The 26,282-nt window shown below is 54.2% G+C and overlaps 2 long non-coding RNA genes across 4 annotated transcripts; one reads left to right on the top strand and one right to left on the bottom strand.

Moving 5' to 3' along the window:
• On the bottom strand, positions 1 to 19,196 carry LOC116446786. The gene is made up of 3 exons (XR_004241374.1): positions 19,128 to 19,196; positions 2,540 to 2,546; positions 1 to 157 (listed from the first exon to the last, which is right to left on the bottom strand). It is a non-coding gene; the product is annotated as an uncharacterized LOC116446786 (long non-coding RNA).
• Positions 8,875 to 25,500, top strand: LOC116446785. 3 transcript variants are annotated; one of them, XR_004241371.1, is made up of 3 exons: positions 8,875 to 9,383; positions 16,606 to 18,160; positions 22,464 to 25,500. It is a non-coding gene; the product is annotated as an uncharacterized LOC116446785 (long non-coding RNA). The 3 variants fall into 3 exon arrangements; XR_004241373.1 differs by lacking the exon at positions 8,875 to 9,383 and having other exon boundaries at positions 12,338 to 18,160; positions 22,464 to 25,043; positions 25,176 to 25,500; XR_004241372.1 differs by lacking the exon at positions 8,875 to 9,383 and having other exon boundaries at positions 12,338 to 17,278; positions 18,015 to 18,160.
• Positions 25,501 to 26,282: the final 782 nt, after the last annotated feature.

Below are 26,282 nucleotides of genomic sequence, written 5' to 3' on the forward strand. Positions count from 1 at the left end.
GCATGGCAGCGGCACATCTCCCCAAAATCATATGCATGGTGATGTCCCCAGCTCTCATGGAGCAAAGGGTCCTGCCATCACTTTCCCATGGGCTCCCAAAGGTGCCTCTCTATCCCTGGGAGTGTTCCAGGCCAGGCTGGACAGGGCTTGGAGCAACCTGGGATAACGGAAGGTGAGGTGATCTTTCAGGTCCCTTCCAATGCAAAACATCCTGTGATCCATTATCCTGCTGAGGATGACACGTCTGGGATGCCATCGCTGATGGCTCATGAGAGCAATCCCTCTCTCGCCTGGGGGATGCAAATGTGCTTCAGATTTGGTTATCAACCCAAATCTCTCATTGTACTGATTAATCAAAGTCACTGTCACCCACTGCCCACAAACCAGGAGACAAACCCACTTTGTTCTGGTTTTTAGCCCTCTAAACCCATGTGTTTGTGGAGGAAGTGCCAGGAGAGAGGGAAAAACTTGCTTGCACGGTTGTTGACAGAGACCTCTCACTTCCCAGTTTTTGCTCTTGGAGCTGTTTGAACTGCCTGATCCCTCCTGAGTTTTGCAGGTATCCGAGCTGAGGAAACCATCCTGATGCTACAAGGAAGGTGTGGCTCCGGGAGAGCCCGTCACACCTCTCTGAACTGCTGCAGGACGTGGTTTGGTGACAGTCGTGTGGCACTGTGGCAGCTAAGCCCCACCGTTCTGGAGATTCAGCAGGAGAAGCCCCAAGGAGATGTCTCAAACAAACAAACAACGGGGTCCAGCTGCTCCGTGGGTGTGGATGGATTGGCTGGAGCCAGGTGGATTCCTGCCAGGTGAGGCTTGGGCTCTGCTGCTGGAGCATCCCCGTGCTGCCCTGCTCAGCAGCCTTGGCTCTCTCCTCCAGCCTGTACGATCCGTGCAGCAAGGACACGGTTTTATATCAGGCTTTGCAGCTGCCAAAACAAACCCTGCCTCAGATGCAGCCCCAAAAGGCATTAACAGTATTGGCATGTGCTCTGGCGGCCGCGTTTCCTCCCAAACCCCGAGCTGGACCTTGATAAGCCTGATTGCTTTTTCACTTAACTCTGCCTCCTCCTTAATGAGCCTTCCACTGAAATGCCGGGCTGGCTTCCCGGCTGTGGGAGAGCTGGTGGGCATCCTTTGAGAACTTAGTCCAGGGAAAGCTGCTCCCATCCGTGGCAGGAGGCAGGGACAGGGAGCTCCAGGTCCTGCCTGAAAAGGGAGGGCTGCTGGAGCTCATTTATTGTAGAAACACGGAACCACAAAATGGTTTGTGTTGGGAGGGACCCTAAAGCTCATTCCATCCCACCCCTGCCATGGGCAGGGACACCTCCCACTGTCCCAGGCTGCTCCAAGCCCCAATGTCCAGCCTGGCCTTGGGCACTGCCAGGGATCCAGGGGCAGCCACAGCTGCTCTGGGCACCCTGGGCACTCCCCAGCTTCACAGGGAAGGAGTCCTTCTCAATATCCAATTTAAGTTACTCCCTTTCAATCTGAAGCCATTATGCAATGTCTGAAGAGGCGATACATGTACCCCCTTATTCCCCCTTCTTCCCTGGCAAAAACAATTGCATTAATGTGTGAAAATGGTTCTCAACCCAGCCTTTGCACTGGTGTCTTCTCCAGGCAAGGCCAAGAGGGGTGAAGGTGCTGCTGCCACTGTTCCCTGGGTGGATGGCTTTTCACATCTCAGATTGGCAGGACGGTGTGTGTGGTAAAACAGGGTGTCCTCACCAGTTAAACCAGTGCCTGGGCTCCTGCTGGGCTGCAAGGGCTCCTCAGGGTCAGTCCACGGTGCCCAGGTCTCAAGGAGCAGCTCAGAGCTCTGTAATGCTGAGGGCTGGACAAAGCCACTGCGGTCCAAGCTGACTGTGAGGGAATCCCACAGGGAACAGCCTCTCTTGTGGGGCAGCCGCTGCCCTGAGCTGTCCTAAATGGCCGGGAGCGGAGGGGAGGCTTTGATGCCATCCCTTGTGCCAGGATAGCAAGGCACTATGCTGATTGACCCCGTCACCTTCTGCAGCCCGTGGTCACCTCCCTCGAGCTGGCACTGTGCTCCCCCGGAGCATCCCTCCTCTCCCCTTCAGCCACATCCTGTCTGCGTGGCCAGCGGGTGTTCCCGTGCCGCCGCAGTCCGGCCCCGCTGGCTCTGGGATGCCGTGTGAGGGGCACCGGGAGCACAGCTGTGCTGCAGCTCTCCCACCCCGTCCTGATAAATGAGCTGCTGCCACACTGGGGAGCAGAGCCGGGAGTGCCCGGCCCGCCCGCGGCCGCTGCGGCCTTGCCGTGGGCCCCTCGCCGTGGGCAGAAGGTCCCGCTGGCCGTGGCTCCTGCCCTGCCCGCCCTCCAGCCCCCGCTTGGTGGGAAGGCAGGGTGCTCTCCTGCCGAGCTTGGCTCCCTCAGCAGCTCCTTGGATCCCTCACCAGGTCTCTGCCCCGCTGGCTCCGGGGCTTGGCCTGGGCTGCTCTGCTGTCCCAGGAGCTTCGCCCCTGGGGAGAGGGTGCGAGGGACAGCGTTGTGTCCCCAGAGCTCGGGGACTGACCCAGGATCTGTCTGCTGGGAGCGACGGGGAGGTGGTTCTCCGTGTCCGTCACTGAGGGCATGTGGATAAAATTAGGGAAGACTGGAAGAGAAATGGTGCGTTTTGGCAGGAATAAATGAGTGTGCTGAAAGGGAAGGGGAGGGAGGAGAAGCTCAACCCTTCTGCCAGCTCCCTTGCAGGCTGAGTAAGATGTCCAGTGTCCCCCAGGACCAAATGGTCTCAATTTGCTCCTGCGTCAAACGGAGCTGCTTCTGCCTCGGCTGGGGCCTTGGCGGGGCCGTGAGGATGCGTTTCATAACAGCAGCTCTTGTCAGGAACAACAACAACAACAACAGCAGCTTCAAAAACCTGTTGAAACTGTGCTGTGCTCCGAACAGAAAACACATGGAGAGAGGGAAAACTCCCTCCACGGAAAAGCCAACGTAATTAGCCCTGACAGGCTCTGCAGGCCAGCAGCAGCCGAGTGCTGGGAGGAGAGGGCCAAACAACCCAACACCGTTTTATAGGCAGATGTAAATGGGGCATTAGCTGTCTTCGAACAGAATGTTCCTTCCTGGGGAAGGCAGGGGACAGGCCTGGCTGGAGGAAATGTTGCAGAAGGCCTGGCGAGGCTTCATGTGAAACAGCTTTGCTGGGATGCCAGATGAAAAGGTTCTTGCTCTCGTTGGAAGCAGAGCTCCTGGGGCTTTTGCCTTCCAGCAGGGTTAGGGTGGCAGGGCACAGGTACCTGTGGTGCCCAAAGTCAGCTCTGAGCCTCTTCACGTCATCTTCTCCATCAGCAGAAGCATCGCCCTGCCCCAGGGTCTCCGGAATAGTTCCAAGCTGGAGGTTCTCCAGCTTAGGAAAAGTCCTGTGCCAGGTGCTGCACAGTCACCAGGGGAGGCACAGAGGAGGCCTCTCCAGGTGTCAGAGCTCAGCTGCAGTGCTGAGGGCAGTGGGAACAAGAGGAGCATTGCTGCAGACCTTGTCAGGAACCAAACCCCACCCAAATGAGAGAATCACAGAATGGTTTGGGTGGGAAGGGACCTCAAAGCCCATCCAGTCCCAACCCCTGCCATGGGCAGGGACACCTCCCACTGTCCCAGGCTGCTCCAAGCCCCATCCAGCCTGGCCTGGAACACTTCCAGGGGTCCAGAGGCAGCCACAGCTGCTCTGGGCACCCTGTGCAGGGAAGAATTTCAGCCTGAGAGAACTGAACTCTTTGTAGTGCCAAGGGTTTCTCTTGAAGCTCCTTTCAGATGCTGCATTTGCCACTTTAAGTTTTGTTGATCCAACCTGAGCAGAAAAATCAAAATATGTTCCTGTTTGGGCTCCATCAGAGCTCTCAGGTGAGTTACAGCCTGGTCCTGGCAGCTGATTTGTATTATTCACACCTTGGCTTCAGGCAGTTCAGGTCTCTGGTGACCCCTTTAGAATGACCACAGGCTGCAATGAGCTCTTGTGCACTGGGTGTGCTCAGCAGCAGTGTATCCTGTGCAGGCATGGGATGTGGTTGGGGGGCTGGAGCACAGCTGGCAGGGAGAGGGGGTTTTGTGAGACACCAAATCCTATCCTTTGCCCCATCCCTGGAAGTGTCCAAGGCCAGGCTGGATGGGGTTTGGAGCAACCTGGTCGAGTGGAAGGGGGTTGGAACTTTAAGGTCCCTTCCCAAACCCTTCTGGGAACATCAGGTTTGACTCAGAGCAGTTTGCATTCAGGGAACCCTCGGCGTGGGGGTATTGCTGTGCTGGATGGAGAGATCCTGCTGCTGAGCTCAGCGTCATTAATGCGGGGCTGGGAGTTTGTCAGGGGTCTCTGGGAATCGGGGATGTGGATCCAGTGGCAGCTGGGAGGTATTTGATGCACAACTCAGTTGAGGTCTGCTGTGAATGCCGTGAAACGTCTCCTTTGTGTGTCCTCAGAAAGGAGTTTAATGTGGGCACAGAGGTGCAGCCTGCTGGGGGGCTACAAGCGTGTCTCTGGCAGCCTCTGAAACCCTCCTTCACGTGCTTTTCTGAGTCCTTGATGCTTGAAGATCTGGTTCTGAACAGAGCAGTTTAGTCCTCCCTCGGTTCTTTCCTCATGGCTGGTTTTTGCCTGGGGTGATGCTCTGTGGGACTGGGCTGCTCATTCTCCCTGACGGTGTCCCCCGGTGAAGGCTTCATTTGAAGGCAGCGCTTCAGAGGCATCTCCAGCTTTTAAACTCAGAGAAAACTTGCATGGCATTATTTCCCGTGGGCCAGCTCCGTGTCCAGGGAACGAGAGGGAGCAGCTGCTCGCTTGCAGTTGGGGGTGCCAAGAGAAGCTTCATTTCCCAAAGCCTGGAGAAAGGGACCCTCAGAGCCACCCCCGGAGCAGGATGCACCCTTCAATTCTTCCCCCCATTTTCAGGAGGGACAAGAGCTGTGAGCTGGTTGCAAACAGCAATGCTCAGCTTCCTCTACCCTTTCTGGCACATCCAGGGACTGAGCTGCTAATTCCAGACACCGTGGTCCGGTTTCTGCAGCGTTTGTTCTCTGCTCCAGCTCCTCCTTGCCCCCCCAGCTCCTCAGCCTTCTGTGTGCTTTGCTCTGTAGCTTACCACCTGGTTTCCCACCCCTGTCTGCTGAGACAGCACATCCCAAGTGGAAATGGATGATGCAAAGTCATGGTAGGCCTGGCTGGAGTGGTGGGTGGTTTGGATATTGAAAATTAACAATGTAATCTGCAGATATACTGACAGTGATGAGCTGCTGCCTTTCACAGAACCACAGAATATGCTGAGTTGGAGGGGACCCTCAAGGATGATCAAATCCAGCTCCTGGCCCTGCACAGACCCCCCACCAATCCCACCCTGTGCATCCCTGGCAGCGCTGTCCAAACGCTCCTGGAGCTCTGGCAGCCTCGGGGCCATGCCCATTCCCTGGGGAGCCTGGGCAGTGCCCAGCAGCCTCTGGGGGAAGAACCTTTCCCTAATCCAACCTAACCCTGCCCTGGCTCAGCTCCAGCTGCTCCCTGGGTCCTGTCCCTGGCCACAGAGAGCAGAGATCGGTGCTGCCCCTCTGCTTCCATGGTGTGAAACAGATCTGGGGGATGATTTATAATGGCCTTCTGGATTCTTGCTTTTTTTCCTTGACCTTTTCCATCCCCAAGAGCTGAGGGCTCGAGCAGGGTTTGCGTGACAGCAGCCTCTTTGTATTGACTGCACCTTATTGTGAGTAAAATTCAATTTAAAAGCACAATGGCGACTTTGGACTCCAAGCAGGATCCTGCCCCTCCTGATGTGAGGATTAGCCTGATGCTACTTTGCTCTTGGATGGGAGGTCCCCATGGTGCCATCCCACTGAGCCTGCCCACATGGATGTGTGATGTGTTGCTCTTAGGGCTGCGAGCTCCCGGGAATTTGTAGGTGGAGATCTGACTTCTGCTGGTGTTCTCAGAGCCTCGTGCTGGTGCTGCTCCAGCTGTGCTCCCTCGAGTTCAATAACAGCTCTGGAGTCAACTGGGGAGCAGCTATTGTTCTCAGGGCTTCTCACACATGTATCACTTCAAGGTTTCCCCCTCTTTCCAGTCAAAGTGCTTGGGGATAGAGGAATGAGGGAAGCAAGCTGCCAGTGCCTAATGCGTGTTTCTTGGAGCAAAATGCATTGGTTTATTTTGTTTTAAACAGCTTATTGCAAATGGGGAGCAGCTGTGGATTTTGTGGTGACTTTTTTGTGTTTTAGTTTTTGGAAATGTGGGGTCATCTCCTTATTATTCCATAGCATGGAAATGCAAAAAAAAAAAAAAAAATCTAATTTTCTGATTTTGAAGTATTTCAAAGCAGTTATTTAGACTTAACCAAATTCTTCATTCCCTGATCTATTAAAGCCTATTCAGTAATCAGCCTGTTGAGAAGGAATGTGCAGTTTCCTCAGGGCTCCCTCTTGCCCTCCCCTTCTGAGGCAGAAATTAAGGCAGCCCTCAGTCCCATGCAGCAGATCTGTGATGGGGTTTGGGTATCCGAGTCCCAGTCCTGAGCACAACGTTCCCAGGCACGGGGTGGGATTCTGGGCACTGTCCTGTGCAGGCCCGGGGCTTGGACTCGATGATCCCTGTGGGTCCCTTCCACTCAGGGTGTTGTGATTCTGTGGGATGGGCTGGGAGGCTCCATCCCCAGAGACATTCCATTGTCCCAGTGTCTAGTTTGGGCCTTTAGCCACACCTGAGTGTCCCCAGGGTGCCTGATCTGAGCATTCCTGTGCATCTCCTCCAAGAAACCTGGCCGGGGAGGATTTGGGGTGTAACATAGTAGTGCTAAGATTTGGCTTTAAGCACTTTTCTCCCGAAAAGCAGATGGAAGGATTGTTCCTGTTTGGACTCACCTGAGTGTGCCGTACAGCCTTGGGATAAGGAGGAGGAGCACAATTCCAGGGGTGACATGAGGTCAGTGAGGCTCCAGCTCCAGCCTGGCAATTCATTTCACAGAATCCCAGGATGGTTTGGGTCGGGAGGGACCTCAAAGCCCATCCCATCCCACCCCTTGCCATGGGCAGGGACACCTCCCACTGTCCCCGGCTGCTCCAAGCCCCAATGTCCAGCCTGGCCTTGGGCACTGCCAGGGATCCAGGGGCAGCCCCAGCTGCTCTGGGCACCCTGTGCCAGGGCCTGCCCACCCTCCCAGGGAACAATTCCTTCCCACTATCCATCTTTATTGCTGGGAGAGTGGCCGAGTTCCCAGTGCCTGTGTGTACAGGTGTCCCCGAGGAGCCTGGATTTCAGCACAGCTCCATGGACGCAGGCATCCCCTAACAAAGGAGCAGGCCCTGAGTGTTTTGGGGAAGGGAGGTAATAATAAGCCAGTTTGGCACAGCTCTTTCCTAAGCCTGGCAAGTCAGCCCTGACAACGTAAACAGCTCTTTCGGGGTGAAATGTTGCTTTTCAGCTTCACAGATCTGCTGGCCGAGCTCTCTGCCAAGGCGTGGTGTGAATGAGGTGCCCTGTATTTCCATGCTCGCCTGTCCTGCCCTTTTCCTGCAACAAGCAGATAGCTGCTGGCTCTGCGGGGCTGGCCTGCGGCCTGGGCAGCAGCAGCGGTGCTGTGCTCCGCTGTCAGAGCTGCCCTGAGCGCGGAGGCGTGGGAGGCATCTCCAGATCCCTCCTGCCAGGATCCTCGGGGACTTGCGCAAGTTCTGCTGGGCAGGAGGGGGAACGGGGCGCTTCCCTTGCCGGGGTTACTGTCAGCCCTCACGAAATATCCTCTGCCACCTCCAGCTCCGCCCTGCACACCCCAGCTCCCAGCTCTGAAGTTTGGGAGTGCTGCCTTCTAACTCTTGACCTCCCACATGAGTCCAAGAAGCGATGCCCTAAATCTGCTGGCAGTGGCAGCTCACTGATTCCTACGGCATGGCTTGTTAAAAGATCTGAATCTACTAATAGGAATTGGCCTGATAAAAGGGATTTTTTTTTCCCTTTTTTTTTTTTACCTCCTCACTTAGCAGCTACACGCAGCCCCGGGAATCTAGAAATTAAATTGGCTTTTTGTCAAGCCTCTTCTATGCAACAGCAATGGGACCCCTGCAGTGCGGTGCAGTGTTTCCAATTATATTTTGGGGCATGTTGCTAATTTTTGGCAGACACAGAGAAGCAGGCCAGGCGAATGGCAGGTGGCAGGCTGTTTTCATATTTCACCAGGAGCATGGGGGAAGAGAGAGGGGAGAAGGAGCCGAGCTCCCTGCCAAGAAATGTGACCTCGTGCGAGTGTGAGCAGAAGAGTTTTGGCACGTGGCAGAGGATGGAGGGCTGGGCAGGCATGGCTGAGCCAGTTTACATCCCCTCCTGCTGGGAACACGCACGCAGGGAAGCGGGGCTCAAATAAACACGCTCCGGCAGCGACAGCCTCCAGATCTGGGTCTGGGCACCTCTGGGTCGCGCGTGTGGGGCTGCACCGAGGCTGATGTGCCACGCTGGGGACGGCGGTGCCACCGTGCTCCGCCTCTCTGCTGCTCCGTGCCTCGCTGCCCTGCCCTCCGCACAGCACCAGAACTGGCTTGGGTTCATTCACGTGTTCCCCGCGCCGCTGGTGCGCTCAGCGTGGCACCGGCTCCGCGGGGCTCCCCAGAGCTGTGGCACAGCCTGTGTCTGTGGGCACTGAGGGCAGCAAGGACCGGGAGCTGCTTCCCAGCGCCCGCATCTGCCCCAGCGTGGCTTTGCCCACCAGGACGGAGGTCTGGTGGTGTGAATTTTAGGAGTCAGATCGCAGAATGGGTTGGTTGGAAGAGACCTTAAACACCATCCAGTCATGGGCAGGGACACCTCCCACTGTCCCAGGCTGCTCCAAGCCCCAGTGTCCAGCCTGGCCTTGGGCACTGCCAGGGATCCAGGGGCACCCTGTGCCAGGGCCTGCCCACCCTCACAGGGAAGGATTCCTTCCCAATATCCCATCTAATCCTTGCCCTCCTTCAGCTCAAATCCACCTGCCCCCGTGCCCTGAGATGCTGCTGTGTTTGACAAGAGCAGTCAGAGCTACTCTGTGCTCACATCCTGGACCCAAGGATATGTCAGCCAGGAGGACTTTGGGGGAAAAAAGCCCCAAGACTCAGCATGGAGGCTTCTAAATGCTTGATTTAGACAATAAATCCCAAAATAAAATGGTGAAAGCTGTGAAGGAGGGTTATGAGGTATCTTATTCCAGGTCCGTCTGGAGCTGGGTATGTTCTGAAGCTTGCAAGTGTGGTTCTTGTTATAATTGCTGAATGTTGTTCTGATTGCTGAATGTTGTTCTAATCACTGAATTTCGTTCCACAGCAATTATTTCACTGGTAAAACCCAAAAGTCTCTCATTTTGCAAAGACTGTGAGGCGAGACTGGAGATGGCAAGAAAATTTCCAGTAGAGGAAAACCACCGGTGAGTTGGGCATGATGTCAGCAAGTGTTTTTGTTGTGTCTTTTGTAGGGGACTGGACGTGCTCAGGGTTTATTTCAAGTTGGCTTTGCTGCTGTGTGCTGAGAGCTGTTGCCAGAGGTAAATGTGGAGTCATTAAGGTAGGAAAGGAGCTTTAAGGTCCTCGAGTCCAGCTATGAACCATTGGGCCCTCATGGGGACAGAGTTCGTTCTGGTTGACAGGAGACTTTAAAACTCTTTTGTTTACTCTTCCCAGTGGTGTAGGCACCCCAAAAAACACCCCCCAACCATCTCTGCCCCCGCCCCCCATCCCTCTGCCTGTTCAGACATTGCCATCACATCCCATCCTCCTCCTCCTGCCGCTGTTTTGCTGCAGGGACAAGCCCAGATATTTTTGGCACGAGTGCTAATGTTCTTGAAATGCCTTTGAGCTGATAGCAAGCCAGCTAGTCAGGGACTTGTGGGATCCTCAGCGACCTTGTTTCAGAAGTAAATTGTCAGGGTTTCAACCTGTTAATTTGCTTTCTTGCAAGCTGCCTGGAGGGCTTGGGAAGCAGGGCCCTGGTCAGCTGAGACCTTGGCAGGGTGCTTTCAGGAGGAGGTGCTGCCTGAGGACACGGGGATGTTAGTGCTGGGCTGCGCTGCTGCTGGTGGCAGTGTGGTGAGGGCATCCCAACCCCTGCATTGGGCATTGGCTGGTGACCTGGCTGAAACCAGCGATGAGCAGTGTGCCATCAGACCTTCTGCGCTGTGACAGGCTCGGTCTGTGCTTGGTGGTGCTCTTCTGACTCCACTGAGGGGTGCTGGAGGACAGGATGGGTTTGACATTTCTTCAAGGCATCGCCTCCCAGTGCGGGGCTGTTTTCCCTGCTGAAGGTTTTTCCTGGGTGCGCAGCCTGCATTCTCCTTGTTGTGTGGAGACACGGAGTGTTTAATGGTTAGGTCTGAATTGGCCCGAGGACAAGGTGCCTCTCACCTGGAAACAGCTGTGCAGGATGGAAGGGGGAATGGGTTTGGGTTGGAATGGACCTTACAGCTCATCCCATTCCACCCCCTGCCAAGGGCAGGGACACCTTCCACTGTCCCAGGCTGCTCCAAGCCCCAATGTCCAGCCTGGCCTTGGGCACTGCCAGGGATCCAGGGGCAGCCACAGCTGCTCTGGGCAGAGATTTCCTCTCTCTGACAGCGAGCGGGATTAGGTTCTTTAAGACTATCCACCCCAAGAAAGCCAGATCCTTATTCCTAGTGAAGGTTATTCCAAAGCCCGGAGCAAAGATGAAAAGGGAAGGTCAGCGAGCACTTAGTTAAATGTGCAGAGTGTTGTTAGCCCCAGCACAGCTGCAAGTGTGCCTTGGGCTGAGACACAGCCTTTGTTCTCCTGCCTCACTCCGGCTGGCAGAGAGAGATCTGACACCTTGTTATCTTCTCCAAGCTGTCCCAGCATGGTCTGTGCTCCTGGGGCCACTGGAATTCACCCAGGGCCCTCGGAATGGGAAGATGCTTTAAACGGGAAGCATTTAAATGTGGCTTTCCAGCATCTTCATCCCCAAGCCCTTGCTTATTCCCGGAGTGAACAAATCCAAATAGCCCCGCTCCTCCCCCAGAGCCTGTGGCACCACCTGGAGCCTTGTGGCACAGTGGAGACTGGGTTACACATTTCCCCAGGGCTTGTAATATCCAGTTAAAATAAAGGCAAGGCACTTGGAAATTATTTTGGGAGGACAAGTTTATACCCCCATTCCCCCTCCTGATGAAGATCTTCATGGAGCTGTCAGGACAGGATGGATGATACCTCTCACCCCTTACCCGGGACTTGCAAGCCGTTAGCAATTTCGCAAAGTAAAGTGGAAATTGGGTAACTCCCCTCCACACAGCCTCTTTCACTCGGTTTTGTTTTGCTATTTGTTTTTCAAACTGTGATTAAAGCTACGAAAGCTTCGGCTCCGCTGTCTGTAAACGGTGTGCCCATGTTTGTGCTGGCATTTGAACCAGAACCATCTCCCTCAGGAACCCCAGGGAGCTGGGGAGGGCAATCCCCCCCTGGAATGATAAAAGCTAGAGCACTTGCCCACTAATAAATTTAGGTGCTAATGCCTTGTTTTTGTGCTGTTTGGTTGCCATAGAGATGGGGCCGCCTGAACTAATGGGTTTGTTGTGTGAAGTTCAGTACACATTTGCCAAATGTTCTGTTTCTCTTGTTACCTCTCTGCTTTTTTCTTTCTCCCCCCTCCCCGTGCCATGGAGCAAATGAGTTTGGAAGCAAAGCCATTCCACCCCCCAGGAACAGAGGATCCCAGGAAAGGAGCTTGCGGAGATAGATGTGGTTTTAAAGAGGTTGTTATCCTGTTCTGTACACCACAGGCCAAGGGCTAACAGGGGCACTGGCACCTGTCTGCCCAGGCCGTGGTGGCACAGGCGCCCATTTCATTCCTGCACGGAGAGCTCCCATTGCTGGGCTCAGCCGATGGACGGGGTGTCTCACTAGGAGCCCCTGCTTGTGCACAGAACATTCACCAGGAGCAGCTTTCCTTGGATGGACTGACAGTAAAACACGATCAATAGGTGGTTTTGTTCGGAACAGCGACTTCCCCGTTCCTGCCTGGTGACAAATCTCATCTCTGCTTTGTTTATGAAGTAGAATTTTTACTTTAAGGCTTGGAGCCTCTCTCTGTCACAGCATCCAGCAGCCGAAGGAGGCCCTGACTCTCTCGTCCCTGTCGCAAAGGCAGTGGCATTCCAGGGAATTGTGGAGTGTTGGGACCAGCAGGGTGGCACGGGCAGGTGATGGAGGAGGTGAAGGATCTGCTGCCCAGCAAGTGGCACTGCAGGGAAGAGGGAACCAGTGAGGGGTTGCTCTTGGGGGTCCCCAAGACCCTTAAATGGGCTGCCCCATCCCTGGGAGTGTTCCAGGCCAGCATGGACAGGGCTTGGAGCAGCCTGGTCCAGTGGAAGGTGTCCCTGCCCATGGCAGGGGGTGGAATGGGAAGAGTTTTAAGGTCCTTTCCAACCCAAACCATTCCATGATTCCAACACCCTCCAGTGCTACCTGGGAGCTGTCATTCAGGGGAACTCATTCCATGCATCCATGTGTGTTCCTCCTGAATTTGGACTTGGACTCAGATCTTTTTATGTAGGGATCACTGGAAATCCACCAGTGCTGAGGGGTTTGTGTGTGTGTGTGTGTGTGTGTGTGTGTCAGAACCTCCCCACTCACAGCACCAACCTGCACTTTAATTTAGAAAAGCCAAAAAACCCAGCAAAACCCCAAAGCTCTGAACAAATTTTTATTTTTCAAAGATTAAACGCTTGGTGCCTGCCAAGCACTAAACTGAAAGGTTTGTTGCCAAAATATCCTTTTCCAAAACACCTTCTTTTTAAAGTTCCTGCTTGCTTTAAAAAAAAAAAAAAAAGAGAGAACAAAAAGAGGGAGAATTGCTCAAGCAATTTTAGAGGAATAGCTCTAAAAGAAGTGGTTTTCCCAGGATGATTTTGCTGAAGGTGGGAATGGAGTGAACTGCGCAGGAGGACAGTTCTGGATGCCGACAATCAGATTGCTGATCCTTGAAGCATGCACATGCAGCTGGCTTTTGCTTTCCCAGCTGATCCTGCTGAAACTAGGGAAAAGCAGTGCTGGGTTAACAGTTGGACTCGAAGATCTTCGAGGTCTTTTCCAACCTGAAGGATTCTGGGAATCTTTTGAGCTGAGGAGAGCGCCAGGATCTGTTTTAATCCCCGCGGGCTGATGTAGCCCTGGCTGTGGGGGGGGATGTGACACCCGTGTTCCAGGTGCCACAAGGAACTCCTGATGCTGCCTCTCCCTGCCCTTCCCAAGCCTGTGGTGGCAGCACGTTTCCTGGGATGTGAGGGAATTTATTTTGGAGGCGGAGAGGAGAGGAAAACGGACTTGTCAGGAAACTTGGCTGGAGTTGTTTGAGCGAGGCCGACTGGAAAACAGCTGTGCGTGCACTGAACAGAGACTGCACCCTGCACTGCCAGGGTGGGCTGGCAGAAAAGTCCTTTTGCTCCGTTTTTTTTTTTTTAAGAAATAGAAATACAAGACCTGATTGGCAGCCTGGGAGGAGAAACCTGGGGTACCTGAGGGCCTGGACTGACGGGAGCATCCCAAAACACTCCTCAGTCCCTTGAGGTCTCTGTTACCCCAAAAAGTGCCAGTCCTCGTGCAGCTGGTTCAGAACAAAACTGCAGAGCAGGTGTTGGAAGGGTCAGGTGAGTAGGTCAGAAGTGAGCTGCACCTAAAAACCCCTCCCCTTTGTTAGGGGTGTATAAATAAAGTGATGTAAACCCAAACTGCCCAGCCACGCCGAGACCTTCGCTTTGCGAAGCCTTTGCCTTACTTTTGATGTTAGATGAACATCTAGTGAGCTTAATTAAAGTTTAATTAGTGTAAGTAGGGTAAATGTGGTAGGTCAGCAGGCACAGCAGATGCTAAAATACTGTCGGCAATAATCAACCTGACCAAAAAGAAAAAAAAAAAAGGGAAAAATTCCCTTGTTAAAAAATAAATGCCTCTAAGTGACTGGTTCAGACAAGTCATCTCTCAGGGGTGGTTTTTTACTTTCTTTCCCCAGGCAATACTGACCAATTGAGAGCAAATCCTGTTCCTTCACATCAGTGAAAAAAGGAAAAATCAGTTTTTGTCCTTCACTGTGCTCTGGAATTTTGCCCCAAATGCTTTTCTGGAGTCTGGGCATATGCCATGGGGAGATGTCTCACTGCTTTCTGCTCTTCTTTTCTCTCCAGTCGAGAGCCACACGGTGAGGGCTGTGGTTCCACAGCCCAGCCGAGTTTATTAAGGATCTGATAACCATTTATTAAGGGCTTTCAGTGAAATTCAGCACTGCATCACCAGCCTGGTTGCCTGTTGTTGCTTAGGATGTCCTTCGCAGCTATGGGTGATGTTTCCTTGACTTTGAAATGAAATTTGGATGTGACTTGGGTGTTTTGGCATGCAGGTATCTGTGTTTATCTGTGGTGGTCTCTGTTTTTTGTCCTGCTGGGTGCTGGTGGCAGCACAGCCTGAGCCATCGAGTTTTGTGGATGAACCCTTGACCTGTTCTTGGATGTGCTCTTGGATCAGGAATCCCACTCTGGCCACGAGGTTCTGGTAAGCCACAGCATTTTGCAGTTGGCTCCAGCAAAGATTCAGCTCGTTTCTTATTTTTATCTGTCTCGATTGGATCATCCCTAAAAATAATCTGCAATGCAAGATACTGCAGTGCTGAATTCCCCAGCTGAGCAAGGGGAACATGTCGAGAGGCTTTCTTGGATCAAAGGCCTCGGAGAGGAGCCAGAAGCGAAAGCCAGGCTAAAGTTCAGGAGCATCCCTCGGATGCAGAGGGTAGCAGCACACAGAAAGCTGCTGCTCTCGTGAGGCTTTCTTGGGCTTTGGGCTGTGCAGCAGCCAGGCTGCAGGGAATGTGAAATGCCTCCTCCCCGGGGATCCTGTAATGGCTGGGAAAGCGGAGATGAGCAGGAGGTATTTAGGGCAATGGTCTCAGACACAACAGGCTCAGGGTGTGCCCCCAGAAGCCGTGGGTCAGACATGGGCTAGGAATTCCAGTGGCCAGCAGAGCCTGCTCTTGGAGCCTGCTGGAGCTTCTGTGTGGAGCCCCCAGCAGCGAGCACTGCAGGCCTGGAAAAACACGCCAGCAAAATCTGCCAACGAGGGGGAACGTGTGCTCGTGGTTGGTTCGAGAGGTCTCAGATGGAGGGAAACTTCCCTTCCCAGAAGCACACGAGGAAAGGACGCCTCTCTGGGCTCCATGGAGGTCCTCTCCAAGTTTAGTGTTCTGTGATGGCATGAGATGGAGGCGTGAGGGGCCCTAAGGCCTTCTAAAGTGTCCTTGAACCCAAGCACAGTAAGCTCCCCTGTCAGCTGGAACTACGGGCAGATGTCTGCGCTCACACAGCTGTTTCTGGGTGACCCTGCTGGACAAGGGACGCTGGGGAGGCGATGAGCTGGTGTCTGGGACGCTGCAAGGCCTTGAAAGCAAAATGCAGCACGGGAGATGAGGCAGAGCCGCACTAACGCACAGGCTGCTCCTGGATAAGCAGAGCTGCCTCCCCCCTCTGGGTCAGGGCTGCTGGGACCACCCAGCCCAGGGCTCCTGGAGAGCCACCCCTGCTGTTCTGCTCCGTGGGAGCTCCCCGTGGCCGCAGCAATGCCTCCGTGGTGCAGGGCCAGGGCAGGACACGGGACACGGCCCCTCCGTCAGGGCACTTGGCTCCATTTCCTGCCCAGGCACCACCCTCTCTTTCCATTTGGCTGAGGGAATGTTTAATTATTATTATTATTATTGTTATTTTTAAATAGAGCAGTTTCGACAAAGTGAACTAACGTGCCCTTGTGGGCACATGGGCAAGCTGAGGCATTTCCTGCCAACACAGACTCTTTTATCACTGCTTATTGGTGTCACCTGCCTCAAACCCTGACGGGGAGAGTGCTTTATTTTCTTTTTTGTTTCTTTTTTAATGAGCTGTTCAGTCCCCTGATTTCTAAGTTTCCAAGAGACTTAAAGCAAAGCGAGACCTTTTAGGTCAAATTAAACGTTTTGGGTCAAGAAAACTTTGGTTTTGAAATCCAGCTAAGGAATATGAACTTTCAGTTTAGGATTAGCCGAAACCAATTTTTTGCAGGTGTTTTTTTTCTTCCTGTTTATTTGTAGAAATGAAAGGGAAAAGCTCTGCCCTGGGGTAGTGCAGCTCCCTTTCCTGGTGTTCCACCCGGGATGAGCGTCCTGAGAAGGGAACGGAGCTGGGCAAGGCTCTGGAGCTCAAGGCACAGGACAAGAAGGAATGGCTGGTGAGGTTTAGAGCAGAAATTGGGAATAATCTCCCCACTGGAAGGTCAGTCAGGCATTGGACCAGGCTGCCCAGGGCAATGATGGAGGCATTTCCCTGGAAACATTCAAAAGGCGTGTGGATGTGGTGCTCAGGGGAATGGTTTAGTGGTGTTGGATTCATGGATGGACTTGGTGATTTTGGAGGTCTTTCCCAACCTCAATGATTCTGTGATTCTTTTGGTTAAAAGGAAATGGAAACACAAATAAAAAAGGATTAACCTGCTGTTTGCAATGCTGGGCGTGCTCTGGTTTGGGGACAGCTTTCCCCTCCCCAGATGAAAACTCGAATCCATGCTTGCTGTATTTTAGTTTTGATCCATTTTTACCCTAAAAAAAGTGTGTTAATAAGCATTTCTTTGCAGCTAGAGAGCCACTTCCAGATGTGTTTATCCCGAGTGTCCTCGTCCTGTGTGCCATTTGGTCATGCTGAGCTCGAGAGGGAGCTTGTCCTGGACCCCGCTCAGAGGATGTTGCTGCAGGAGCCACTGCTCCGAGCAAAGCGCTGTGGAAACATCCAGGAGACGTCTATTCTCATCCTGATCCCTGAAATGTGTCCCTCATAAACACAGCCAAATGATTCGGGTGCTTTGTCTGCGCAGAGCGGGGGGAGCTGCTGTGGGCACTTTGAGAGCTGGAGTGTCTTGTTTGGCATGTCAGGTCTCAGCACTGGAGTGCACAAAGAGAGGGCTTTGCATCTCGTCATTTATAATTCAGCCCAAGAAATGCACTAATACTTTTATCAGAATGGGGAACGTCGCTCAAAGCACAAAAGCACGAGTCACCCAGGAACAGGCAGACATTGAGGGCTGCTGCTCTCCCTGCCTCTGGAGTAACAGCCAAGAATCAGGGAGATTTTCTCCTAAACAAATGTTTCGCTGTTGTGTGTGTGAATAAATACAATTTCTCTCTCTCTCTCTTTTTTTTTTTAAGCAGGCCAAGGAAGGAAAGGAAAAGCTGAAGTGCCTGAGGTGCAGGGAAGCATTTTGCTCTATTCCCTCACTTTGCTAAGTGCCAGCTGTGTTTGCCCACTGCAGAGTAAGAGCAGGAGGGCTGAGGATTCGGGATGGGAGGAATTTTGTCACAGCTGTCCCTGGTCATGGGACCTCTGGTTCTGCTGGAGGTTTGGTGGCCAGGCAGTGAAATCAGGGGGTTCAGGGAGATAAGCCCACCCCATCCAGGTGGGAAGGGGCTAGGAGCAACCCAGTCTAGTTGGAACCAGGTGATCTTTAGGGTCCCTTCCAATCCATGGCATTCAGTGTTCCTGTGGCAGGGAAGGAGGTGGTGGAGAAGCTTCTCTGTGAGCAGCACAGGATGGTTTTGAGTGCCCCCTAAAGCGCTTCAGCTCGGAGTGAGAAAGAAAAAAGTCCCACTTGGGAATGCTCATGCATTTGCCAGGGTTGCTGTGGCCACAGTATGTCCTGGGAAGCATGGCACCCGCCCACGGCTCATTTAACAAGCCCTGGGTGGCAAAGAAAGCAGGAACTGCCCTTCAGAACCCCATGAATGGACCTTCTCCTGCAGTCTCCCGGTGCTGATGAAGCCCAGCTTCACGGGCCACAGGGGAAGCCATAAAGCTGCTGTCGTGATCCCCGTGCTGGAGCCAAAGGCAGCTGGAAGGCTGTGGAGAGGCTCTCAGTGACTCCAGTGTGCTGTGAGGTGTGGCCCAGGCCATTAAAGCTCCACGGGGACAGGCGAGGGGAGGGAAGATGTGTGGGAGTAGGACTGCAAATCCCTCGCTGAAACTGTTTGTTCTCTTATTTTTAATCTCCAGCACCACTGGACACGGTCCCTCTGGAGGGGCTGCCAGACCACTGAGTGCTCCATCCCTGCCCTCCAGACACCCTCTTCCTGGAGGAAAGTCGGCAACTTTGGGTTTATTCCATTTTCTCACCCGTGCCAAAGCCTCTTTAATATCAGGTTTGCTGTGGGTTTGTTTGGGTTTGGTCCCACAAACGCCTCCGGGGCAGGTCAGTCCATCTCCCAAGCCACCCCTCAGCTGTGCCTTTGGAGCTCACAAAATCCAAGGAGACCTCCGTTGTTCTGCTCGAGCATCCCTCCCCACGAGAGTCCCAAGTGGTGGGAAGCATTAGGGAATGTTACTGGTGAACAATAGTCGTCTGGTGGCGACGCTGGTGATTTCCCTGGTACAAAAGGCTGCTGCATCCTCTGTGATAATTCCCCTTTCTTTTCCTCCTTGTTGGCTTTGTGGCTTTGTGATTTATTTGCGGGCTGGCAGGCGTCCACAGCCCTGCAGGAAATGGATGTCTGCTCTGGTGTTTGGGGGGGGGGGGGGGGGGGGGGGCATATAAATGTGTAATTTTCCCACTACATTAATTACAGGCGTTTCTCCCTGGCTGGAGCAGCTCCATGGTTTCTGTGCCCTTTTGGTTTGCTCTCCCCAGCCAGACTGAGAGAATTTATAGGGAACCCCAGCTCTGACATCCTCAGCTGAGCTGAGGGAAAAGTTAAAGAACTTGGCCACAAGAACTGTAGAGGGGAAACTCACTGGTCTTTTTTACCTGATAGTAACTCCATGACAGCAGCATGGCCAAGCTTTCCCTGGCTATTCCTCCTGCTGACACTTTGCTCAAGGATAAAAGTGGTTTGCCCAAGAAAACAACCCTCTTGCTATGGAAAAGCAATCGCAGAGCAATTTACCTTGGAATAGCTGTGCTACTTAATTCCTGGCTCCTGGAGAGAGACCCAGCTGAACTTGGAGCAAAGAAAGGAAACCCGAGGCAAAATTCAGTGTGGTTGTATCAGGTTTTGTTGGAGGAAAGGCTGGAAAAGGCACCGTGGGGCCCTGGCACAGGGTGCCCAGAGAAGCTGTGGCTGCCCCTGGATCCCTGGCAGTGTCCAAGGCCAGGTTGGAACAGCCTGGAACAGTGGAAGGTGTCCCTGCCCATGGCAGGGGATAGAACAGGATGAGCTCTAAGGTCTCCTCCAACCCAAACCAGTGTGGGATTCTGTGGTCTGGGACAGCAGTGGAACCAAAACTCATAATTTCCAGCAGATTGAAAGTACCCAAGGTGTCCCTTGGCTTGTAACGTGGCTTCTCCATGGATTCCTGATGAAACATGTGTCCTGTTGTGATTTTTGTTGGTTTTGTCCTGCCAGAAGTGGGGGTGGAGGATCAGGGATGTCTGCAAGGACAGGGCACAAACCTGAGCCAGCTCGGTGGCAGGAAACCAGGAGGGAGGTGAGGATCTGTGACGGGGGAACATCCAGGGATGCGGGATTCTGGGATCTCACCTCCTGTTTGGAGTCATTGCCTGGGCTCTGCTGGGATGTGTCTTGTTCTTTTTGGGGCTGGGAGCGTTCCACCCACAAAGCTTCTCCCAGGGGTCCCAGCTAAGCCTTCGAGGTAAATCTCTCCAGATCCACATCAAAATTAGGCATCTTACTGTGTTTGTTCTGCGTCATCCCTGTAAATCTTGAGCACCTTCCATGCCCTCTGTCACATTTCACTTTCAGAGCCCAGCCCACGTGTGGGGCACGTGCTCCACCAGTCTGTGTGGGCTTGTGCAGGGCTGTTGTTGCATTCCTGTGGCCCATGGCAGCGGGTTGGGGCTGGGACAGAGCCGTCAGGAGCTGGGTTTCCTTGGGAAAGCACCCACCTGACCATGAGTACGGCGTGGCTGGGCCTGGACATGCAGGCTGCTCTTACATCTGCACGTGGCCTGGCCTTACTGAGAGGTGCAGGCTCTCCTGGGGAGGGAAGGATGCCCTGGTGAAGTCTATTTCACAGAATCCCAGAATGGTTTGGGTTGGAAGGGACCTTAAATCCCATCCAGTGCCACCTCCTGCCATGGGCAGGGACACTTTCCACTATCCCAGGCTGCTCCAAACCCCGGTGTCCAGCCTGGCCTTGGACACTGCCAAGGATCCAGGGGCAGCCACAGCTGCTCTGGGCACCCTGTGCCAGGGCCTCACTGCCCTTATACTAAAGAATTTCCTTCTAAATCATCTTCCCCTGATGTGAGTTTAGGCTCTAAACACAAACACCATTAGCAGCAACAGGCTCTGTGCCCTTAACTCCCTGCCCTGCTCTGAGAGCAGCAGCCCCAGCAGCAAACATCCCTCCCTCCCTCCATCCTCTCAGTCCTTAGCCAGAGGAGCTGCACCCCCTGCCATCACACCGTGGCATTTAGTGTAAATCTCATCCCCTCCCTTTCCCATTTGGCCGGTTTGGGAGTTTATTCACCATTAAAGCCTTTCCTTTCACACGCTGTTGCAAAGGTAGGGATTTATTTGGGCATGAATTTACTGCCCTTGTCAGTGACAAGGAGGGGCTGCTGTGATGCTGATACAGCCATCAGCTATAGAAACACCATTCTGGGCCCTGCAGGGGGGAAAGGGATTCAGGGCAGGTGTAAAAGTGGGCCAGGCATGACAGAGAATAGAGGAGGACAAGTGTGCTCTGCTTCCAGAGGCACGGGGAGCCTGTGGGAAGGTGCTGAGCAGGAACTGTAGCAGGACATCACAGGTACTGGAGGCAGCCAGAGAAACATCCAGTGTTTATATCCTCTCTGCAGTGAGCTCATGGCAAGTTGGGATTGGCCAGGAAGTGGGTCAGGATGAAGCGGGGTGAAGCAAACAGAACCTGAAGTCCTTGAGCGAGGCCCCTTCCCCCCTGCCAAGGCCGTGCTGAAGCTCTCGTGCTCTTCCCTGCTCCAGCACCCTCCCGCCAGCCCCTCGGAGAGCTGGATGCTCCTGCGGCCCCAGCCTGGGGACTGCATGTGGGCAGAGTGGGGCTTCCTGCACAGCAACACCCTCTGGGCACTGCTCAGCTCAGTGACCGGCACGCGCCTGTCCATCGTGTCCAGCTCTGGGTCACAGGCTGGGCTGCGGCGTCTCTGTGTGGGGCCGGTGTCTTTGGCCAGCCCAGAGGCACAGCTGGTGGAGGAGAGGCAACGTCCACGTGGCCACCATGGGTGGGAGATGCAACGAGTCAAGAGAGCCCCCGCTGCTGCCGCTGCTTCTCTAGGCACCCTCCCCACCCTCCCAGGGAACAATTCCTTCCCCATATCCCATCCGGCAGCGGGAAGCCATTCCCTGTGTCCTGTCGCTCCATCCCTTGTCCCAGGTCCCTCTCCAGCTCTCCTGGAGCCCCTTTAAGCCTGGAAGGGGCTCTGAGGTGTCTCTGGAACCTTCTCCAGGTGGGCACCCCCAGCTCTCCCAGCCTGGCTCCCTGAGCATCCTCGTGGCCTCCTCTGGACCCTGCTCCGAGGCTGCTGGTATCAACCACGAAATAGAGAAAACATTGCACTAGATTGCCCTGGGCTCCCATCAGGTCTGGCAGTCTGTTGTTCCTTAAGTGGAGGGGGAAAAAAGGAGAAAGAACACTTTCTCACACACACTGACTGCTACAACAACGTGAAGTGTTTTCCTCCTGGAGAGCCCTTCCTCCTTCTCCAGCGCCTTCCTCCCGGCAGCAGAGCAGGAGTCAAGCAGCGCCGTGCCTCCTCCAGCGGGCACCCAGCACTCCAGCTCGCGCTCAAGGATTCCTCGAAGCCAGGGCTGCGTGGGGAGAGCTCGGGGAGGGCACTCGGAGCCCCCCACCCGCGAGCAGCGCTGGGGGCCGCGCGCTGCCAGAGGCGCCGAGCAAGGAATGTCAAGGAGCATTAGGGAGATGACTGGAGGCCTGGAGTGCAATGGGAAGCAACTGCTGTTCCCAAGCAGGCTGCGACTGCTCAGCCCTACTAATCAGATTTTGGGGGATGCTCAGCTGGCTCTTGCTGTGGGGAGCTCGGGGTGTGTTTTGGTAACAGGGTCTGTGTTCCAGCGGGGAAGGAGAAGGCTCCTGATTTAATGCCCAGAGAACTGGTTCTGTTGGTGGAAGGGGAGGAAAAGGACATGTGGAAACCTCTGTATCCCCATTACAGCCCTCTGTGGGTCATTTAAAGCAAGCAAGGCAAGGCTGGGTGCTCCCTGAGGGTGTCCAAACCCAGCCAGATCTGCTGCCTGGCTCTGACGCCAGAGCCGTGGCCACTTGGCCACTCCGAGCCCCTGCTGGAAAACCAGCCTCATCCAGCAGCATCATGCCATCTTCATCATCCCTTCACCCTGCTCGCGTCAGTCCTGCCCCCCATTCCCAAAGCACCCTTTTGATCCCAGGAGCTGCAGTTCAGGGATCCATCTCTGAGCCGAGGGAAGTGGGGATCCTTTGCACAAGGTTTTAATTAGCAAAGGCTCGCGTGATTTTTTTTTTTTTTTGCAGGATTTGCTCCGTGGCAATTCCAGCGGGGGAAGAAAAGTTTGCTTCCATTCCCCAGTGCTCGGTGGAAGCAGCTTCCGTCAGCGCTGCCTGTGCTCTCGGCGGTGCTGGATATGGCAGGTCTATTTTTAGAAGCCAGGGTTGCCATGGCAACCCAGTGTATTTTTTTTCCCCCTGTTAAATATAGCAGCTGTTGCAGGGAACTCTTGTCCTCCTGGATGTAAAGGCTGTGTTTTTGCCCTCTGACAGAGCTCAGGGTATTAGAGGCAGACGAGAAAGGATGATTAAATAAGCGGAAGCCCAGAAGAAACCGTGGATCTGTAATTACACGGAGGGGTTTGGGATGCAGCCGTGCGTGTCTGCAGCTCCCGTGCTAAAAATGGTGTGGGGACAGGGATAGGGGAGCTTTTCCATGTGGGGCTCCATGAAACCACCCAGCCACCCTCTCTCAGCTGCAGGACTGTGTTGCATCCCAAAGCAGTTACATGCCCAAGCTTTGGGGTTCAGTGGGAAGCAAACTGACTCCGTTTATTTTTTTTTTATTTTTATATTTTTTTTAACTTACTGGATCCCTGTAAGATGCAAACATGTCCCATCAAAGGGCTGGTTTCCATCTCCTGGCAGGAGGGAGAAGGAGAGGGGTGGGGAGCACGATTGCTCGGGCCAAGGGCAGTCTGTCCGCTGGGAGATGGAGGTCTTTTGTTTAATTAACTAGTCCTTGCCTCATTAAATGAAGAAGGAAACCAGAGAACAGCAGACACAAGCGGGGCTTAGGATCGCTGAAAGTTTCCTTAAAAAGTGGATGCACCAACAAACAAACACAGAACCAAATTTAAACCAGCTTGAGTTTAAAGTATCTGCGGAGGTCACTGTGACCAAGGCTTTGAACGGGAATAACACATCTCTGGGAGCCTTATCTGCTCCCTGAGCTATCGTGAGAGGCATCTACTGCTGGGGATGTTATTGCTTTCCTGACTTTCATAGCAGGAGCAGCGCTTCAGCAAGCAGAAAGGTGCAGGGGAAGAGCCGCCTCTGTGGCCGTCGGGGGCTGGAGCTCACCCCAGAACTGCTCCCTGCCTGTGTCCCGGCCCCTCAGCAGCCCTGCAGGGTGCTTTGGAGGGATGGGGCATTCCCCAGCGCTCCAGCATCCTCTGGCCCAGGGCATAAATACGGGGCTCGTCCCTCGGGAAGTGCTGCCTGTCCTGAAGGAAGGCAAGGCTGCCACACCACATTTGAAGATTTCCTTGCCTCCCTCAGGGAGTGGGTTGTCAGGGGCTTCTGGCCCAGAAAATGGAGCTTGCAGCTGGGAGGGAGGTTCAGGGCAATCATTTCAGATGCTGCTTTGGTTTAAATCCAGCACGGGGTGGAGGGAGGACGGTGGAGTGGGCACAGCTCCAAAAATACATGTTTGTACATGGAATGGTTTGGGTTGGAAGGGCCTTTAAAGACCATCCAGTCCCACCCCCTGCCATGGGCAGGGACACCTTCCACTATCCCAGGCTGCTCCAAGCCCCGTCCAGCCTGGCCTGGAACACTGCCAGGGATCCAGGGGCAGCCACAGCTCTTTTCTGGTGAAGCCCAGTGCCCAGCGGTTGGATCTGAAGGACTTCAAGCAAAGTTCCTGTCCCTCAAGTGTCCCTTGGGGTGGCCTTGTCTGGCAGCCAGGCAAAGAGCACCCAGGGGCTGAGGACAAAGCTGCTCTGGGCATTCCCCATGCTTCCCCCGCAGTCAGTGGGCCTGGATTTCCCATACAAGTGCATTTTCCCATTGGCCTGTGGAGCCATGACCCTTCCAGCAGGGTTTGGGATCGTGCAGTGTGCCAGCAGCTGTTCCTGCTGGGGTGCCCAGCAAGGGGGACAGACCTGCCCTGTCACATCAGCCACACTGCCGGTGCCAGGCAGGTGGGTCACAGGCTCTGTCCTTTCTCCATGCCCCAGTTATCCCACTGGTTCCACTCTGCACAAACCTCCTGCTGGTGCCAGAGGCGGGGTTTCCCCAGGAATGGGTATTCATTAAAACTCTGCTTATGCATCCACTTCCCTGTGTATTCAGGGAGCATCTGGGTGTTTATGCTCCCTGCTTTCCCCGGGTTGATTTATGGGTTTGTTGTATTCCCTCCATTGTGTGGCTTCCCCGCTCCGGGCACCACGGGGCAGGCAGCAGTCCTGGGAGGTTTTCCCTTTCTCCCTGAGTGTTGGCTGGTCCATCCCTCGGCCCTTTGCAGGGACTTGTGTGAGGAAGGACCATGGCAGTGTCACACTCCACCTGGGATGGCGGAAGGGGTTGGAATGAGATGGGCTTTAAGGTCTCTTCCAACCCAAACCATTCTGGGATTCTCCGATCCTGTGATCCAGCCCCGGAGCACCGAAGGCTGCAGCCAGACACAAAGCTCATCCGTGAGGATGAAGAAGGAAGCTCGGAGCACCCAGTGTACGGAAGAGAGGCATCAGCACCTGCTCCCAGCTGGATGAGAAGGAAGGAGTGCTGGGAGTTCCCTCCCCACAAGTGCTGGGAGTTCCCTCCGCAAGAGGAGAGAGGATCTCAAAACCTCCAGAAATGTGTCCCACACACCCCTGACACCAGGTCTGTACATAATTTTGAGGCTGATACTCCCACCCAGCATCCCTGCTGGAGCCACTGCAAGGGCTGTTCTGGAAGGTCTGTTCTGACACTGGGTGTTTTCAATATCATTTTTTCTTTTCCCTGGGGAACAAGTGGATATCAGAGGAATTCCTTTTCATTGTACCCGGAGAGCTGATGGTTCTGCTCTCCCCGCTCCAAGCTCAGCCTGTATCAGCCCTCGGTGTGTTTGCCAGTCCAGCCTCTGCACCTTCTCCAGCAGCAGCACATTTGGGGAAGTTCTCTGAGAGAAGAGTGTCCATGGTAGTGCTGTTCCAAGGGAAAAGTCCACTGTTTCTGTGAGAGAATTTCTGGGCACCAGGAAAACAGGGAGCAAGTCCAGGCTGTGGACTCTCCATCCCTGGAAGTGTCCAAGGCCAGGCTGGATGGGGTTGGAACCACCTGCAACAGTGGAAGGTATCCCTGCCCATGGCAGGGGGTGGGACAAGATGATGCCTTAAGATCCTTTCCAACCTAAACCATTCCATGTTTTTATGATTTCCAGCTTGTCTCAAAGGTCTCCGCTGTCCCCATAGGAATGGGACTTTGAACCAAAGCCGTGGCAGGAGCTGAGGAAGCAGCAGGATGAGTTTCCTGTAGGATTGTAGCCCTGTTGGCTTTCAACCCACCCTAAACCCCAGGCATCATGGAGACCCTGTTATCAGCTGTGCTGGCGCCTCCAGCTTCATTAGGGGTTTTAATTATTTTTCCTTTCTAGTTTTAGCCCCTCCAAACCCTCCCCTGAGCCCCTTCTAGGAGGAGATCCAGGAAAAGCGTGTTTGCCTTTGCTGCGACCTGAGCAACCCCGAAAGCGCAGGGAGCACCGGGGGGAACAGATGCCAAAACCTCTCCTCCTCCAACTCCGAGATCCTCCAAGGCAGCTGCACCTCTGGAAGAGAGGCAGGCCCAGCTGGAGCAGAGGCAAGGCCAGATGAGATGATGCCACGAGGATGATTTCCTGTGCCTGTTGAACGGGAGCCCAGAGCAGCCCCTTCCACCCTGGCGGGGCAGCAGCTCCGAGCACCTGCGGGGCCTGGACAGCTTCGTGCTCCGGGAAGGACGAGATGTCCCCGAGCAATGGCCGTGGGAGGGGTTTTTTCAGGAGCTGGGAGCGCTCTGCTGAAAAGGGTGATAAAGCCAGGGGGTGTTGGACACGCACAAAAGGTTTGGCCAAGGGTGGGTGCTAGCCCAGGGCAGTTTGTT

The sequence above is a fragment of the Corvus moneduloides genome, chromosome 7 (assembly GCF_009650955.1).
Source record: "Corvus moneduloides isolate bCorMon1 chromosome 7, bCorMon1.pri, whole genome shotgun sequence".
In the NCBI taxonomy this organism is placed as follows: domain Eukaryota; kingdom Metazoa; phylum Chordata; class Aves; order Passeriformes; family Corvidae; genus Corvus; species Corvus moneduloides.